The sequence below is a fragment of the Dermochelys coriacea genome, chromosome 1 (assembly GCF_009764565.3).
Source record: "Dermochelys coriacea isolate rDerCor1 chromosome 1, rDerCor1.pri.v4, whole genome shotgun sequence".
In the NCBI taxonomy this organism is placed as follows: Eukaryota; Metazoa; Chordata; order Testudines; family Dermochelyidae; genus Dermochelys; species Dermochelys coriacea.
In genome coordinates this window covers 239,442,765-239,461,998 of record NC_050068.2, presented here as the reverse complement: position 1 = coordinate 239,461,998, position 19,234 = coordinate 239,442,765, and the positions used below count along the sequence as shown (strand labels likewise).

At 44.5% G+C, this 19,234-nt stretch overlaps 1 protein-coding gene across 1 annotated transcript in view; it reads right to left on the bottom strand.

The window, feature by feature from the left end:
• Positions 1-18,883, bottom strand: part of RERG (RAS like estrogen regulated growth inhibitor) — a 181,167-nt gene extending 162,284 nt beyond the window's left edge. Inside the window, exon 1 of the mRNA XM_038387949.2 lies at positions 18,779-18,883. The gene's annotated coding sequence lies outside the window, so the exon portion shown is untranslated. The remainder of the gene's footprint in view (positions 1-18,778) is intronic.
• Between the last annotated feature and the right edge of the window lie 351 nt (positions 18,884-19,234).

Sequence of the window (19,234 nt, the reverse complement as noted above, 5' to 3'; positions counted from 1 at the left end):
TTCAGGAGGGGGGTCCACCAACTGGACTTTCTCAAGGGGAACAGAATCAGGCTCAGTGGTTGACTCCTAGATGTCCTGTGGAGGCATCCTCCCCCTCGAGCTTGCCACACTTCCCCTGATTCCTTCCCCGATAACCCAGAACTCCATGGCTCTCACTGGAATGTCGGACAGCTGGGGGGGGGTCCAGTGGGCAAGGACAATGAGACTGTGGCTTGGGGAGGCAGGGATGGGGCAGAGAAGGAGGGATGGTCTCCCGTGATATAGACCTGCTTCTGGATGGCAGAGCAACCCCCTCCTCCACAGACCCTGCCCAAAGGTTCTCAGCAGCAGGGCCTATCCACTCAGCTGGGTACAACAGGGGGGCTGCCCCGGCACCTGAGCGGGATTGTTGGCTGGTGGAGAAGGAGGGGAAACTGAGAGAGAAGGTTTGCTGGCGGCAGCAGGACCAGCACGCTCCGGGGACTCCTGGTATTCCTCCTTGCCAGGCCAAAGGACAGTCTCTCGGGATGTGCCCTAAAGTCTGGCAGAAGCAGCACCGAGCATCCCTGAGGAGTAGTGAACCAAGTACAAGGAGCCCTGATAGGGCACTAGAAAAGACCCCTTCAAGCTCCCCCTGCCACACACCGCTTGCTGGCAGCTGAATGGTGACTTGGCAGAGGATGGAGTCCTTTCACTCCATCAGGAGAGGACTGGAGACCAGTTTCCCCTAATTGAACAGGAGTAACAGGACAGTGTTGGGTAGGACAGATGAGATGGAGGTGAGAACCCCCTGTATTCCCAGGTCCTCCAGAGGTTCAAGGGGAACAGAGAAGCACCCACCCACCAAGATGTCTTTCACCACTGGCTCCTGGGTTCCAGCTTCTAATGCCAGGAAGAAGACAAACATTCCATACATCTTGGAGGCCAACTCTATGGCTGACAGCCTGACCTGTTAATGCTTGCTATGTAGGTTTCAGCGTAGGGCAAGGCAGCCGCTAGGAGGCAGCAGACACTGTGCCTTCTAGCCAGGGTGGGGGGAAGGGGCCCCACCGAGCATTGATGGTAGTAGAGGTGGCAGTAGTGGCAGCAGTGGACAGAGGGGCCATGGGGTAGCATGTGGAGCCATGGCCAGCTGGGCCTAGGCTGTGGGGGCTGTGGAGTGAGCGACCCCAGAGCTGGTGGAAGGGACTGCACGGGAATGGGGAGCTGTGGCTGATGGCGTGGTTGCAGTAGTGGCAGCCGCCATGGTGGAAGGAGCTTTCTGGGTGGAGCTCTTGCCCTTTTTATTCCTCTTTCTGCTGGCTGAGGGGGCTCCCTTGGTGGTGGTAGCAGATTTGGCAGTGGAGTCCCTTCCTGTACCTGCTGCTGCCACCCCACTGGAGGTACTGATGGTACTGGCAGCAGTGTTAATGGTGGCTGCCATGGGAGTATATGGGGGGAGAAAGCCATGGTGCAGGCAACATCAGTGCCTAGGGGTCCCCCCACCTCGGCATTCCCTCCAGTATCCCCATGCCCAAATCTGTTGGAATGGAAACTTTGCATTGAGTGGCTGAGTCGGGGTCCGCCAATGAGGAAGTCACCAGAAGGGATGGGGGATAGGGATGATAAACGGAAGGGTGGTGATAGGGAAGGCGGAGGCTCACTGCTCCACCACAGTGAGCTGTGTATGGTGGGAGGAGGGCACAGATTAGTGAAACAAGAGAAGGTGGTTTCAGAGTAGCAGCCGTGTTAGTCTGTATTCGCAAAAAGAAAAGGAGTACTTGTGGCACCTTAGAGACTAACAAATTTATTAGAGCATAAGCTTTCGTGAGCTACAGCTCACTTCATCGGATGCATTTGGTGGGATGCATCCGATGAAGTGAGCTGTAGCTCACGAAAGCTTATGCTCTAATAAATTTGTTAGTCTCTAAGAGAAGGTGGGGGTCACATCCAGCTGTCTGGGTGAAATTGGCTTCTCTGGCTGCACTGGGATGAGGGGCAGATGTAAGTATGAGAGAGTGCTATGAACAGAGTATCAAACAAAAGTGGTGAGGGACAGGATCACAAGCACAGAGATGATGTGTGAGAACATGGGGGTAAGGGAGCCAGGTGGGGCACAGGAGGCAGGGAACAAACAATCAGGGGAAGGGCCTGGGCAGGAAGTAAACAGCAAAGCATGGGGCCTGGGCAAGCTATGGAAGACCTGCAAACAAACTGTGAAGGGGCTCAGGTGGGGAAGGGGAGGCCAGCAAAAAAACAAGCAAGGGGTGCTAGGTGAGGGAGCTAAAACAAACATTAAGGGTGACATCCAGGTGGAGCAGGGCGCACGTAACAAACTGCCTCAGTTCCTCATCAGGAATTATATCACCTGTTCTCATGGGGTATTGTGAATATAAATTCATTCGTGTTTTTAAAGAGCTTGGACCCTATGGTGCAAAAACCATAGAAATGCCTACGATTCCAGGAAGAAACTATTATTGTATGTAGTTGTAGCCATGTCAGTCCCAGGATATTAGAGAGACAAGTGGGTGAGGTAATATCTTTTATTAGAACCACTTCTGTTGGTGAGAGAGAGAAGCTTTTTAGACACACAGAGCTCTTCTTCAGGTCTGGAAACTAAGGGCTTGTCTACACTGGCACTTTACAGCGTTGCAACTTTCTTGCTCAGAGGTGTGAAAAAACACCCTCCTGAGCACAGCAAGTTTCAGTGCTGTAAAGCGCCAGTCTAGACAGTGTCCCAGCACTGGGAGCCACACTCCCAGCGCTAGTAGCTATGCCCCTCGTGGAGGTGGGTTTTTTAGCACTGGGAGAGCTCTCTCCCAGCGCTCTGCCATGACTATACATGCCATGTTAAAGTGCTGCCGTGGCAGCACTTTAGCATTGCCAGTGTAGACTAGCCCTTACTCAGTGTCACAGCTAAATACAAGATGGAACAGATTGTTTAGCATAAGTAGTCAACACATATTCAAGGGACCATTCAAGGTGCAGTGGCCCGTTAACACTCTTCCAGTCATAGGGGGAAGGAAGGGAGGGAAGCAGCTACCAGAAGAGTCTAAGGGTGCCTGGCATCCCTTCTTGCCAGGCCAAGGGACAGTTGCTCACCACTAGAAGTTGGTCCAATAAAAGATATTACTTCACCCACCTTGTCTCAGGAAGAAACTAGTAATTTTGTATTCAGTGCAAGGTTTGAAAGGTGTGCTGTAAATAAGGCCTAAGGTTTTACTTTGTTACATAATGTTATAAAGGTTGGTTGATGTATAAATTCCAGGGCATACTTTAACCATTTTACTGCACATAGATGTGTCACTGCATATTTTTCTCTCAAGTACTGTTTTGAAGAGTGCTCTTTTCAGATTTTATACTGCCACCATCCCCCATAGTATTTGAGTGTCTTCCATATAAAATTGATTGGCAACAGCAAAGTGCTTAGTAGTTTCATGGAGTCTCCTCTCTCTTTTCCCATTTTAGTTATAACAGCTGGCCAGAGAGTTAGGCATTTCTAGAAATTAAGGCATTTCCTGTAGCTGTGATATCTTCCCTCTCAGTTGGTGATAGATTCTAGTCTTCCGATAAAGCAGGACATGGGTCTACTGCTTTAGTGAGTCATCAGTGCACATCTGGAAATCATTATTGCTAATCAGTCTAGCTTTTATGTACTAGTTGCTGTAATCATTGTGACTCATCAGATTTTTTGTGTAACTAGTTGCTGGGGTAGTAAGTATACAAGAGTGTCTTCAATTTACTACAAGCCCCATAACATAATGATTGCAAATGAATCAATAGTAAAGTAGGGGATATCCCCACTGGGAGATAATGATACAAACAGGAACAGCTGCTATGTAACAAGGAAGGTGCTTTAATAAATGAAAATTACAATAATTAATTTTGAGGCTCTTTTATAAAAAATAGGGAGATCCTCCAAAAGGATTTGTTTTAAAAAGTGATTGTTAAGGCCACAATTTTGCAAAGTACTGAAGCATGTGTCACAGACTGTGAAAGGGTCAGGGTGGACTCTATAGAGATAGGAGAATTGTGTCAGAAAAAGGAGCCCCAGGAATGAGTGAGTGTGCATGCTTGCTCTCTCTATCTCTGGGAGAGCCTGTTTAGTTCCAGTGGTGGGCCCTGGAAATGGGGTAAGAGCCAGAGAGCAATACTTGTGGGTTGACATTCCAGGGAAGGAGCTAGAAGGAACTTGAGGAGAGGCTCTATTAACACAAAGCTACTAGGAAACAGCACCAGGGGCTTAGAGGTAGGGAATGTCCTGGGGACACAGCACTGCATCTAAAGGAGCAGACCAAGCTGCAATCTAGAGCAGAGCGTGGATCTGGGTTCTGCTATCAGCCTTAAGGAAAGGGTGTAAAAGCCCTAGGACAAAGACTATTGAGCCTGTGATGGGGTTGAGGACTAAGCGCAGAGAAAGGATGGAGAAGTACTCAAGACAAATGAAACTAGGTTTCTAGTTGGATTTTTGTCTTCCTGGAAGAGATCTGGATAGATGTGACTTATCCGGAGGGCTACGTTATGGACAGAAATAGGCCATAAAGTGATCAAAGGACTCTCAAGGTGAATATCCTTGTAATGCCATGAACTGATACCAGAGGATGCTGGTAGCTTTGCGTGTAGCGTGGATGTAGAGGATGCTACAGCTTTGCGTGGAACTACTTAAAGCATGCTTCAGTCCCTGTGGCTTCAGGTTAAGTTGAGACACATGCTTGAACACGGCACTGAATTAGGGCTAAGAAAATGCATAGGGTTAAGCCTTGCAATTCCTTATCCAGCTTTTTGCTACAGTCCTTATATAGGCAAAACTCCCATGGAGTTAAGAATTTGACCCTTATATCCTGCAGCAAGTAACAGCATTATTGTTATTGTACTAACTGCTAACTAATCAAGAACTGATTTTTAAGATGATAATTTTAATGTTTCACCTGCATTTATAAGTCAATAGGAATAAATTTCTCAATGATCTTTCAAAATAGCTAATGGAAATATGTTAAGTGTTTCTCCTGGGAAAGACTGTGTAGAGTAAGCCTACAGTATGCCTTTAATCAGTGTGGTTTCATCCATCATAGTGATATTTCTTTAACTAATCCAAAGAATGTTCTATGTCTCAGTGGTGCAAAAGCTTAAACATTTTTTTTAGTTATAAGCTGGATATTTCAGGCTAACTTCCTTTTTTTCCCCTTAGAAAAAAAAACTAAAAAAACCCCTCATAATATAGGGCAGTGAACATAGCTAAAAGCATCCTTGCATGATCTTAAAGATTTGTACTTTGTTACATATGGTACATCAATTGTTTGTATGCTTGTTGTTTGAAGCTTCCTGCCTCAGTAATAAGTTGTAATTTTTCTCAATATTGTAGAGGAAGAGTCTAATTCAGCCATTTAGTGCTTAAAGGAGCATGCCAACTGGTATTGAAAAACTGTATTGGTATTAATTGGCTTAGATATCAGACTTCTATAATTTTGGCTGGTGTGATAAATCTGTGCAGCTAAACATGTATGCTATTTTTTAGGAGACTCCTATGTGAGATTATCTATTCTGTATTGTTTTTTCTTAAAGTTTCAATAAGAAAAACAGAATATAGCAACTCTCCCTAATATTCTGCGTCTGAACTGAAACACAAAATGGCAGCTCCCTCAGCTGTCCCGGCAGCAAGAGTTCTATACATCGCCTCTCAGTTAAGTAACTATAGTATTTGCAGCATGTATCATTTATCATCAGTGTCAGTTTGAAATCTTTCTGCCCATTTAACTAAAAGCTTTGGCCAAAATTTCAAATGTGACTAGTGATTTTTGGGTATCTCAATTCTGGGACTCCTCAAAGGGGCCTGGTGCTCAGTACTGAGCCCTCACCCTCTGAAAATCAGACCCCTTTAAGGATGTCTCGTCTTGGGCACTTAAAATGACTAGTCACTTTTGAAAACACTTGACCATGACATAGAAGACTCAGTTGCTAGTCACATTTTGAGCATCTTAATTTGTGGATGCCCAAGATGACGTTGAAGTGGTCTGATTTTTTTCCCCCCAGAGGATTGGTGCTCAGTACTTTCTGAATACCAGGTTCCTTTAAAGAGTCCAAATTGGATGTCCCAAAATTGAAGTAATCAAAGTAACTAATCCTGCATATAATATCTAATGTATATGAGATCCATGAAAAACGCTGCATGCCAGGTTTACTGCAAATCATTGAAAACTTGCTCCAACTTAATTACAGTAAGATTCCAGAATAATTTACTCTGGAATTTATTCCCCTTGTGATTCTGTCAGTCTAACTGGGATGATATTCAGGCTTCAATGCAAGGCAAATCTGCTCACCTAAACATTTGCTTGAGGGTGGGTGAGATAAGATTGGCTAGGGATGGTAGTTCCTGATGCTTTCTCCCACTCTGGTATTGCTGCTATTGGTGTCAGTTCCGAAAGAGGGAGATTGTTTAAGGAGTTTTACTTTTATATAATAAAAGAGGGAGATGGAAAAATTACAGTGAAACATTTTTCATCAAAATTTGCAGACTTGTCAAAATTGAAACTCTTCATGGAGACATTTCAATTTCAATGAAGTTCTGATGGAATCATTCTCAGTCCTGGTTCCCAAGCTCTAAGGCTTGCGGCTCCTCAGCAATTTGGGCTGCCAGGATCTATGGTTCTAAGGCAGCCGATTAGGTGGATACCAGTGTCCCCTGCTCTGAAGCAGCCTGTCATGAGGATTGCCCTGGAGCAGGGCTCCATTCCCTTTCACAGAGAATTGAAGTTATGAAATCAATTTATGATTGATTGAAGTTATGAATCCCCTGTGAAACAGAATTTTTCTGCTCAGCTTTAATATGCCTTGTTGCCCCTCTGGTCTGAGTGGGTTAGCCAAAATTTGAGAACTTTACAGGGTTGTGTTCATTTAGGATGAGAAATCCGTGAAAAGAGTCCAGTATATTCTTGGTGTTCACTTGTTTCACAATGTTATCTTGTGCCACTAAGTCCTGTTTCCCTAACTACAGTAGAAGCAGGGATTTCCTTGCACAGAAATCTCCAACTCTTCCACTTCAGTGAGTTCTGTGACCAAGAAACTTTGTCCTCCTGCCATCCTTCAGGGTAATCCTCATAACTGCTTCTGGCTTTCTGTTCCCCCAACTCACACCCTTTACAACAAATATCCTAACCCCTGCCTTTGTAAACTAAGGATTCCCCTGTCAATCTACCTGGTTTTAGCTCTGGTTTACAATGTAACCTATTGCTGTGAGTGGTCATTACCACTGTCCGAAGCTTTTTGTACTACATGAAGGGGTTTGATTGCTCCTTCTGTGAAGCCTGAAAGAGAGCGCTTGGCTTTAAGGGGTTCTACGATTGTCTTTAAATCTAAGACATCTTCCCTCACTCCCCACCCTGTCCCCCATAATCCATGGCAGCCATTAGCACCTTTCATCATAACAATAATCTCCAGCTATACACACTTGTTTAATATAAGTCTGAGGGTAGCATAGTTTGAAATGCACAACCCTATATATTTAAAAATGCGATTCCTATTGTAAGTTTCAGGATGTGGGGTGATGAACAGAATTTGTTTCCACGTGTTCATTAAAGTAGATATAATATAGATTCCATGTCTATCTGCTACCTATCTCGTTAAGACAATTTCTCTCCTGGCTGGTATTGATTTTGAGGAGCACTGAAAGTGTGCTAAGCATCCAATTCAAACTAAAAATAATCATGGAATATAATTAAATATAAAAGTGATTCTTTTCAAAGAGAGGAAGCAATCTGCTGCTGAAAGCCCCTTTACTGTGTTGTTAAAGTGCCATTTACAGTTGCTCAGAACTGAAAAGCTAAGGTAGTTAAAGAAACAAATGGCTTGTGAGTTGCTCCATAAGAACGGCCATACTGGGACAGACCAGTGGTCCATCTAGTTCAGTATCCTGTCTTCTGATAGTGGCCAATGCCAGATACTTCTAAGGAAATGAACAGAACAGGGCAATCATCCAGTGATCCATCCCCTGTCATCCAGTCCCAGCATCTGCAGTCAGAATCCAGGATAATACTAATTAAAGCAAATTTATGTAAGTACAGCTTTGAACTATCTACAGGCTGTCAAACTAGTTCTGAGATTCATGTTACATTTAGCCTCCAGTCACAGGTGGCTCCCGTTAGATGAAAGCATATATAACTCCACATTACCATGACATCTTGCCTGAATGTACAGGAGCAAGCTCCTCTTAAAGAAAGCAGGAATAGTATGTGATGATGTCACTTCAGCTCCAAATTCTTCCTGAAGGGCAATGGCTGAGACCTGGGTGAAGCCCATTTAAAAAATAGGGGGAGACTATTAAAGACAGATAATCTTAGCAATAATAACATTGCCCTCTTGTCTCTTTTGAATGGAACTTTGGGCCATATACATTCATTTAAATGGTGGTATCATCATCTGGTAATAATTGGGAATGGGGGAGAGGGATATTCAAGTACTATGCAAGGAAGACTTTGTACTCACAGGGATGGCAGAGTTTATGCACAGGAAAGTTCCTGAAGGCTCACTGTCACTAGGGTGACCAGATGTCCCGATTTTATAGGGATAGTCCCGATTTTAGGGGCTTTTTCTTATGTTTTCTTCTATAACCCCCCACCTCTGTCCTGATATTTTTACACTTGCTATCTGGTCACCCTAACTGTCACTGAGGTGATCAAAGCTGAGAAACTACAAGATGGCCAGACTGTGCACCCCTGGATTTTTGGATTTGTTTGCTAAATTTCCAGATTGAAAATCTGGATTTCATGTTGGTGAATACTTACTTGCACCACTGGGTTCAGTTTTGAGCCAGCCTAGGAGCCCATGCTGGGATGTAAGAGGGGCTATCAATAGCACAGGGGAACCAACATCTTGGGGAAAACAGCTGCCATCAGTCACTGCCATCAATCATTATTTCCTCTCCTGTGCAAGTGGGACAAGGAAGGAGCAACGTCTTAGCTTTGGCTCCCACTGTGCTAGTGCGGCTGAACCAGCACCAAGGGGAAGTGAGCTGTGCCAGGCAAAGTTCTCCCATGGAGCAAAGGGGAATCAGGAACTGAGTTTTGATAATGAATCTTGGCAGACTGCAAGGTGTAGTGTAGCCCAATGTAAAGGAGGGTTGCACAATTAAGCCCTAAAGCAATGATCTCTACCAGTAGACGTATTTAACCCTAATGGCTCTAGAATAATTTTGCTAGGGGAGCATGGTGGTTGTGTGGATTTGACACAACGTTAACAGATCCCTTGAGGTATGCTGAGTGAGGTAGGGGTCTTGTGGGAAAAAATAGCAGGTGATCACATAACCAAAGATTGTATCATAATGCGTAAGCACAAGGGGCTGAACTGGCAGATGCAATTTCAGCATTTCCTAACTTTTAAGCACTTGCAACCCCCAAAACCAACTTTTTGGTTTTGTATGGAACACTTATGTAAAACAGTACACCAGTATGGTCTGAATCAGTGCAGAGAAGACTATTGCAATGCACTTCACATTATGGCTTCAGTTTTACATCAACTGGGATACTGCAGGTAATGTGACTGTCCTATTGAAGACATAACAGTGTTGTGCACTGGCTACCTATTGGTTATTAGGAGGAGATTAAGGTGTTGCTTTTAAACTAGAGATTCTTAAATGACTTGGTGCCTGCATAACTGTCAGGGATCAGGGCCTGCAGCAGAGCCTCCTGGCAACCCAACAAGCTGGCCTCCTGTGAACTGCCTGATTGCCTGCATGTGCTACCTGACTGCTCACAAAGTGGCTGGTTTTAGCACAGCAGCAGCTCCTCTCTGACTGCTCAATGTGTTATAGGGTTGCCAATGTTCTAATTGCACAAAACTGACACCTTGCCCTGCCCCCCCCCGCTTGCTCCATCCCCCCCCTCACTCTGTCGCTCGCTCTTCCCCACCTTTACTCCCTTTCACTGGGCTAGGCGGGAGTTGGGGTGCAGGAGGGGGTGCGGGCTCTGGCTGGGGGTGTGGATTCTAGGATTGGGCCAGGAATGAGGGGCTTGGGGTGCAGGAAGGGGCTCAGGACTGGGGCAGAGGGTTGGGGTGTGGGAGGGAGGGAATTTGGGTGTGGGAGGGGGCTCAGGGCTGGGGTAGGGTGTTGGGTGTGGGCTCCAGGAGGGAGTTTGGGTGCAGGAGGAGGCTCAGGGTTGGGGCAGGAGGTTTGGTGGCAGAAGGGAGTTTGGGGTGTAGGCTCTGGCTGGGTGGTACTTACCTCAGGTGAATCTTGGAAGCATCCAGCATGTCTAGCTCCTAGGCAGAGGGGCCAGGGAGCTCTAGGCACTGCCTGCACCTACAGCCATCGCCCCTGCAGCTCCCACTGGCCGCAGTTCCCAGCCAATGGGAGCTTTGGAGCTGGTACTTTGGGTGGGGGCAGCATGGGAGCCCTCATGCCCCTGCGCCTAGGAGCCGGACATGCCAGCCACTTCCAGGAGTTCCACGGAGCCAGGTGAGGCAGGGACCCTACCTTAGCCCTGCTGTGCTGCTGACTGGACTTTTAGGGGCGCAGTCAGTGATTCTGAGCGGAGCCACCAGGTTTCCTTTTCAACCAGGCGCGGCAGTCGAAAACCCGATGCCTGACAACCCTAATGGGTGCATGCCTGCAGCTGCGATACTCCCTGTACTTGCAGCTGCTCCTCCTTTCTTTGTTCCTGTCTTACTCCAGCCCAGCTTCAGTTCTTTATCCTGCCTTGTTCCCCAGCCTTGCTCCTGTTCAGACCTACCTCAGCTTACTCCTGTTTCTGGTTCCTCACCCTGGTTCCTGATTCTGGATCTGATCCTTGGCTTGGCTGTTAGTTCCTCACTCCTGGTATGGCTGTTGGTTCCTGACTCTGACTCTGACCCTGACCCTGGGATTGAAGCTGCTTTCTGCTCTGACCACTAGGCCTGATCACCCATGGCCCAGTTTCTAGCAGTAACTGAGAGGCTGCCCCCCTCTATCTCTCACTCGCTCGCCCCATGACATACTGCCACAGCTGCAGTCAGTAGAGGCAGTCTGGTTAGAGCCTCCTCATTGAAAAAAGAGTGCTGCTATGTAGGGAGCTCTCCATGAGGAGGCCCAACTTTTGAATTCTCTCTCCCTGCTCTTGGTCTGCGAGAGTCAGATCTCTTGGCCTATGGGGCATTCTGAAAGGCTCATAATAGGCAAACACAGTCTAGGTGCTTTTGTTTTTCCTGTTATAAATAAGACCCTACTTGAATAGCAGGATGACTTTAAAAAATTGTGGCTCAGTTACGGACAAGCTATGGACAATTGCGGAAAAGTAATAATGCATCTTATTTGTGGTAATGAAGTCCATTATTACTTTTCCGCAATTTTCCGCTGTTAGCCGCGTAGGGCTAAAACCAGGGGCCCCTGCTGTCAAAATTGCAATGGAAGCCTAATATTGCAAAATCCACAATTTCTGCAATATCAAAAAGTAAGTAGGGCCTTAGTTAGAAACCAAAGTATAACCTCATGTGGATACTTCTTAGGAACACCTTCTCCGCCGATGTGGCAGTTGACATCTTCTTTGCCTGTACAACCAGCTACATCCAAGAGTGAGGAAGGATTTAACCCAGGGGAAGTAGATTTAAACTGTAGGCAGAGCTCTGCAGAAGCCCCTCCAGAGAAGACTGTCCATGAGATGCACTGAATCAACAAATCTCTCCGATACTAAGGAGCCAGTTTGCCCACACATTGTGTGCTGTGCCAATTGTTCCCTTCCTCCCCCGCTGGTGGAGTAGTGGCACTTTGTTATTATGACATCCCTTGACAAACTCTCCACCAGTAAAGGTCAAGTTGCTAATCAGGGTCCCTTGTCTACGAAAATACATTTAGTGCTGGCACTAGAGTACGAACAGATACAAACAAGGACTTCCAGTAAAGCAGGGCCTTGTTTGTGAGGGATCATGTAAGAATTAAAGTTCTTAGCTTTGCTGACTTGTACCAGAAGCAAACTTTCTGAGCCAAAATGTCTCTTGGGGAAATAAATTCAGTCCCAAGCTAGCCACCTGTTTTGTGGCAAAATAAATATTAATCTGTCTTTGAAAAACAACCACCAGCATTGAGTGGATTAAATCAAAGTAGGATTAATGAATTATTTACTGAATTAGAAACATTTATACTTTTTGTAACTTTAAAACGCATTTAAAATTCCAGCACTACTATTGAGATAAAAGCAGAATGAATTCTGCTTAGGATCATTTCTTCCATTAAAGTTAACTTGGGTCTATTTCTTCATTTACTTGATCTGGTGAGATGTATTTCATCTGATAAATACTAAATTGAGGCTTTGCCAGGCCACTTATGCCTGGCCTACACTAAAATATTAGGTTAACCCAGTTATGTCGCTTAGGGGTATGAAAAATCCAAAGCTAAGCCGACCTACCCCCCTAGTGTAGACAGCGCTAGGTTGTTGGAAAAATTCTTCTTTCGACCTAGCTACTGCCTCTTGGGGAAATGGATTGCCTACACCAATGGGAGAACCCTTCCCCTCAGTGTAGATGTAGGGTCAACACTGAAGCACTGCAATGGCACAGCTTCAGCTATGCTGCTGTAGCGTTTCAAATGTAGACAAACCCTAAATCATGACTAGCTCTTTGTAGAGATTTGTCCTGGTTCTTATGCAGCATTTCTATTACACACCTAGTCTGAGACTAGCTCTGACCAGCTTTTTTAACGCATGATTATTGCTCTGTACGTTTTCAGTCTGAAGTAATTTTTTAAGCTAAATAATGTACTCGCATATAGCCTCATCTCAAATCAGATTTGGGCCACCTTCAGAGGCGGTGTAATCAAAACTCCACTGAAATTAATTAATCACTTCACCCGCCACTGAAATATAGGCTGAGATGGGAGAGAAAGAAGTAGCTTTTAAGGAACTCAGTGATACTATATAACATTGTAAATCATGAAGGGAAGAAAATTATGGTATCTAATAGAAAAAAACAGGAAGTAACTCAGAAAACATTCTCTCAGATATGAAGGAATGGAAAGTAATGAAAGGAAAGGAGTCATGGAATTTCAAAATTTGGAAAACACTGGATCAAATGAATTCCTGGTGTAACTTATTGAAGTCAATGGTTTAGGGATGAGTTTTGGCCAATCTGCCTATTCCATTTATTGTCTGATCAGATGTGTTTGGCATTCTATGTAGATAGCTTAAGCCTGGAGTCCCCAATACCCTACGCATTTGAATAAAATAGTTTCTTAGTGAGCACACACAGATTCCCATCCCCCAATCCTTGCTATAAATGCCATGATTCAATATATTCACCTAAAGGACTTGTCATGTCAAGTCGTCTGCATCCTCTACAATTTATTTCAGTATATGAACAGATTAATTTCTTTCCCTTTTGCTGTTTAAACCCTCTGGTTTATGATTACTGTCACAAGGCCGACTAATCTGGAATAAAAATTTATACTTAAGTTTAGTTTGGTTTTTATTTGATTTGGACATCAAGCTCTAATCAAGTTACAAAGACAAGTTAATAAGGGTAATTTTCTCCTGATGAATAACTGTCTGAAATTGCCAGTACGTACACATCTGTCCATCCATCCATATAATGAATTTCCCAGAAAACTTGCACTATATGGGGAGAGGGAGGAGAAAGGCATACTCAGGCCCTGAAAACATCTACTTAATCTGCAGCGGCAGTCAAAAAAGCAAACAGAATGTTGGGAATCATTAAGAACGGGATAGATAATAAGACATAAAATATCATCTTGCCTCTATATAAATCCATGGCACTCCCACACCTTGAATACTGCAGGCAGATGTGGTCACCTTATCTCAAAAAGAATATATTGGAATTGGAAAAGGTTCAGAAAAGGGCAACAAAAATTATTAGGAGTATGGAATGGCTGCCATATGAGAAGAGATTAATAAGACTGGGACTTTTCAGCTTGAAAAAGAGACGACTAAGGGGGGATAAGATAGAGGTCTATAAAATCATGACTGGTCTGGAGAAAGTAGATAAGGAAGTGTTATTTACTCCTTCTCATAACACAAGCACTAGGGGTCACCAAATGAAATAATAGGCAGCAGGTATAAAACAAACAAAAGGAAATATTTCTTCACACAATGCACAGTCACCCTGTGAAACTCAGTCAAAGGATGTTGTGAAGGCCAAGACTATAACAGGGTTCAAAAAAGAACTAGATAAATTCATGGAGGATAGGTCCATCAATGGCATCCTGGCCAGGATGAGCTGGGATGCAAAACCATGCTCTGAAGTGTCCCTAGCCTCTGTTTGCCAGAAGCTGGGAATGGGTGACGAGATAGATCACTTGATGATTACCTGTTCTGTTCATTCCCTCTGGAGCACCTGGCATTAGCCACTGTTGGAAGACAGGATACTGGGCTAGATGGATCTTTGGTCTGACCCAATATGGCCGTTCTTAGGTTCTTATGATTCACTACTGCACAACACCAGTTTCAGGACATTTCAGAGACATTAGACTAGCATCAAAGTGGCATAAGGCAGTCATGAATTGGACCCTGCGTCTTAATTTTCATACTCCACCCCACCCCCCAAAAAGTGCAAAATTGGTGAAGGACTGGAACCGAGTGATTTCTAATGAAAGATTTAGGACTCAGTCTGCAAGGTACTGAATGCTCTGGCCTCTGTCCAGCATAGCACTTAAATATGTATTTAGCATTAAGCACATGAGTAGTCTCACTGAAGAAGTCAGTGGGACCGTTCACCTTCTTAAAGTCAAGCATGTGCTTAATTGCTTTGTGGATCAGGCCAGACTACTTAATACCTTGCAAGATCAAGTCCTGAAAGAAATGAGCTTGGTGAAATGACAAGAGTCTACAGTGAGTTGAACCAGAATTTGGGATTTGAAACCTCTCCACATTTTGGTAAGGGACGTTCAAATACACTGATTGAAATTTTGGGAGTGAGTGGGGTTTGCAAAAAAATGTTGGGGGGGGGAATTTGTTTCATTTGAATTTTTTCACTTTTTGCTTTATTCAGTGAAAAATGAGAAACAATTTTTAAGCAAAATTATTTTATTTGGAAAATGGAAAAAATTCATCCTATGAAATTTTGTTCGCTATAAAATTCATTTTGATGAACCCCTTTATTGGTGAAAAAAATTATCAAAAAATTTTCAGCCTTCTGTTGGTACAAAAATCTAGATCTAAAACGGAAGTGTGAGGTTTGTTTCCATTTCTACAGGTAGCCAAACTAAGAGGTCTTCATCTCTCAAATTTCTTTTTGTAATGTAAGCCCTAGCCCTGACTGACTATTTTTGTAGAGCTTTTCTAGAGCTGCTGTATCTTTTGAAGTGACCACTCTGCATACAACAGTCAAGTCTGAAGATGTACCATCTATGTAACAGCATGAATATATAATGTATTCTCAATTATTTTCTATCAATGTCTTAATACAGTCTAAGATCTTACCTGCTTCGATAAACACTGTTGCTCATTGACTGGAAGTCTTTTTATTGAGACATTTAAAATGATGACTACTATGGAACTAGTTGGTTTTTCAGCCAACACAACATAGGGGTACTGTTGCTTTGAAAAAAATGTCAATTTTTTAAAGAGGTGAATTTCCTAATATGGGAAAATATGCCTGTGGCATTGTCAGGAGTAGGGAATGGATGATAATTAGATAATGAGCATGCAAATATGGTAGGTACATCCATTTAATGAGATAAGTGAAGTCACTGAGGAGTCAACAATATCCCTCATCAGCGTAACTCAGGAGATGATTCCAGTAACAAAAATCATTTCTGGATAGATTTAGCATGGCCTTGCACAGGTGCACAAGTGTGGGTATAGAGGCCAGGCATAATTACAGCAAAGGGACTGCTCATTGCTAGCATCCCCTGAGGCAGGGAGCAGGCAGAGCCCAGGTAACACTCATATTCCACAGTAGTCAGTGGAGGTGGCTGGATTGGTAGGGGAGCTCTTTGCATGAGGTGGTGTAGCAGACACATTGTCTTTGGAAGGCACTGAGCTCTTGAGATATAATAATCCCACTGGAGCAGCATGCCTGTGCTCTGCCCCATTTCAAGTGTAAGCAGGGGAATAGTCCCGCTCTTGTGGGGAACTTTCCTGGCTTCTGCACTACCCCGGTGAAGTGGGCTAGCGAAAGGATCTGAGTCCTCGCTCCCACTTCCTTTACCCAGTGGCCTCCCTGCCCTTGAGGACGCCCCTTTCACTCTCCTGTCTGGCAGAGTCCTCGTAACCACAACAAGGCTGGGCCCAGGATTCCTGGGGGGCTCGACCCCCAACCCTGCTGTGGTCACCTAGGACAGGGGCTAGAGTGTCCCCACTCTGGGGTACTCTCTCTGCACTGGGCACTTCTCTGACCCACTGACCATTACATACAAGTTAAAGCAAATGCAAGTTATTTAATCAACAATTAATTTTAAAAAGAATAAGGAAAAAGGGAAAGGTTAAAGGAAACACATCACCCCGCTCTGTGGCAGGGAACATCACAAACAGTGTCTCTGGAATGTCAGGGCAGTTCACGCTGTTCCTTGTAAGTCCCAGGCCTTCCTCTCAGACCCTGGCTGTGCTGCAGGGATGCTGTGGGTCGGACACTTGGTCTGGTGGTGGCCACACGCTCTCAGGCTCTAAGTGGTAGGACCCTTCTTCCCAGTGTCGCCCCCACCCTATCGGGGTTACGATCCAAGCCTGGCCTGCAGAGCCCCTTGGCTGAGGTGTCTCCTTGTACTGGGCCCGTTGCCCAGGGTCCCCCTCAGTCACCCCAGTTGCTCACCGCACCCAGCTCCGCACTGCTCCAGCCCCAGCTCCACCACTCAGTCTCAGCGCTGCTGCTGCACTGCCTCTAGCTCCCTGGGCTGTTTCTTTGGCCCCTCTGGCTCTGGTTGCTGCAGCTTTGCTCCCAGGACAGGTCTGCTCTGCAGGCTGCTTCTGTGACTCTGCTCCCTGCTCCCAGCACTGACCTGCTTTCTGGGCTGCTTTTCTGGCCCCTCTGGCTCTGGTTGCTGCAGCTCTCCTCCCAGGGCAAGTCTGCTCTGCCTTTGGCTTTGGGGCTGCAGTTCTGCTCCCAGGACAGGGCCTCTCTCTGGATCTGGCACAGCTCTGCTCCCCAACTCAGCTTGAGCCCCTGCTTTCTCCTTAGCTCGGCCCCACTCTGTCTGACCCAAGCAAATCCAGCTCACACAAAGGACGGGACTTTCCTGACTCCCTGATTAGCCTGCCCGCCCTGTCATTCAGGGTGACCTGGAGCATTGGCCTCTCCCATTGTTCCTGGGGGCTGTCAGTCTCAGGTCCTGATTCCCTATAGACCCCTTTTTAGTACTGGGAGCTAGCAACTAAAACACCCCCACTGAATGTTAGTAAGGGGGCAACACTCCCCTTGCACAAGCCAATGTAATAAAGATTACCTCCAGACAGAGATGGTCCAAAATCCTGAATCCAAACCTTAGATCCAGGTTGTAGTTCAGATTCCAGTTTGAGTTCAAACATATCAGTGTGCAATAGGCCAATTCTGTCATCTTAAAACTTTCCCGAAGTTTGGGTTTGGATTCACATTTTTGTTACCTCAGATTTGGTTCTAGGCTGTGGTTTGGCCCATTATAGAGCTAGGAAGTTTACATCCAGGTTTTGATTGACAGCTGAATAATTAATCTAAAGAAAAGTTTGCTGGAGATCCTAAGAATCAGGATATTCAAGGGGGAAAAAATCAGCTACTTAAAGCTCAAATAAACCTAATTTCTCAATCTCTGCTGTTTAGAAATCAGACTGAAAATTTCTTAAGGGGCTTTCTTGTGATATTTTTGTACTTCTGCTCCTGACAGCTGCCAAAATAAGGAAGTTTCAAGGGTGGTTAATACTGGAGGAGAAAAATAGGATGTAAAGGAGAGGAGAAAAAAGTGAACAACTTACATCAAAGCTCAGAAAAATTTCAGACTTAATTCCATTTGAATTCTGGACAAAGGTTTAGGTAATTTTAAAGTTATTTAAATTTATTCCCTCACTATTTCAATCAAAAATGAATATCTTTCTAAACATTAGGATATGCTAGCTCAAACAGAAGTTATGGACTTGATGCAGGAATTAGTAGGTAAGGGTCTATGTGATCTATTAGAGAAGAGATTGATTATCATAATAATGGCCCCCCCTGGCCTTAAAACTTTTGAATCCTTCTTCAAATTATTGTGAAGTAAAATACAAAATCAGAGAAGGCTAAGATGAGCCTAGATACAGGTTTCAGATGCCTCAGAAAGTTCAGAATCTTTCCTCATGGGGAATTTGTCAAAGGCCTAGGAATGTGAGTAATGTGACAACCCCAAACTTGTGCTGATAAAGCCTTTGTAGCATACTATATCATCGTCATTTATACAACACCTCACTATATGTAGTTAATCACTGGAGAGCAAGCAAACCAGTTCCCCAAGCATGCTGTACGGGGCTCATATGACCTTAATAAAGAAGAATGTCCCTTGTGGGGGCCTAGCTACATTGATAGTACCTTTACATATGCTATTAAAAAATACGGTTTGTGGTAGCTCAATTTATGCCTGGCTTTTCCCCACTCAATAAATGTTCTTAATGATCAGAAATACACATTTTAATTCAGTTTTCAATTATTGATCACTGCCTTGCAAAGACTGAGATCTCAAAACCAAATCTTCAGGATCTATATGAGCGCAGCCATTACTATGATTTGGCTGATTGATCTCCCCCTCATCGGACCTGACACACAGCTACTTGCTCTATTATGTAAAGTATATCCTAGGAGGCGCCTGTAGATTTTACAGCAACGGGGGCTGCTGTACTGTATTATTGGACAACAGACTTTCATCATTCAATATCCCATTTAATCTTACAGCCAAATTATTATACTGTACCTTTCACACCTTGAGCACATCACAGACAGACCCAATGAAGACAACAGGACTGACTACTTGTTCAGGAAGATGCTGCTCATTGTGAGTGAAGATAGCGGAGCGTGACCCAATATGTTAAAGAACTATTCATGAAAACCCTTACTAAGGAAGTTCTGCAGCTGTTTAAAATCCTGACTCTGTCAGCAGCAACTTCCTTAAAAGGGCAGCTGCAGTTGTTATAATCTGAAACAATCTTTTTTAAATAGTTCTGAGAAGTAAATAATTTGTAGAGATTAAAGATGGCTGTCTCCTGCCACTTTTAACTCATTACTACTTGCTCAGTGTAAGTAAGGGTATCAGATCTGGCCCAGAATAAACTTTTTAGAAGTAGCCATCTCAGTTAGCTGTAACTCAATGGTAACTACTAGGTTTCCTAAGAGTAAATGAACAAATGGTTCCTGGGAATTTAGTTTTGGA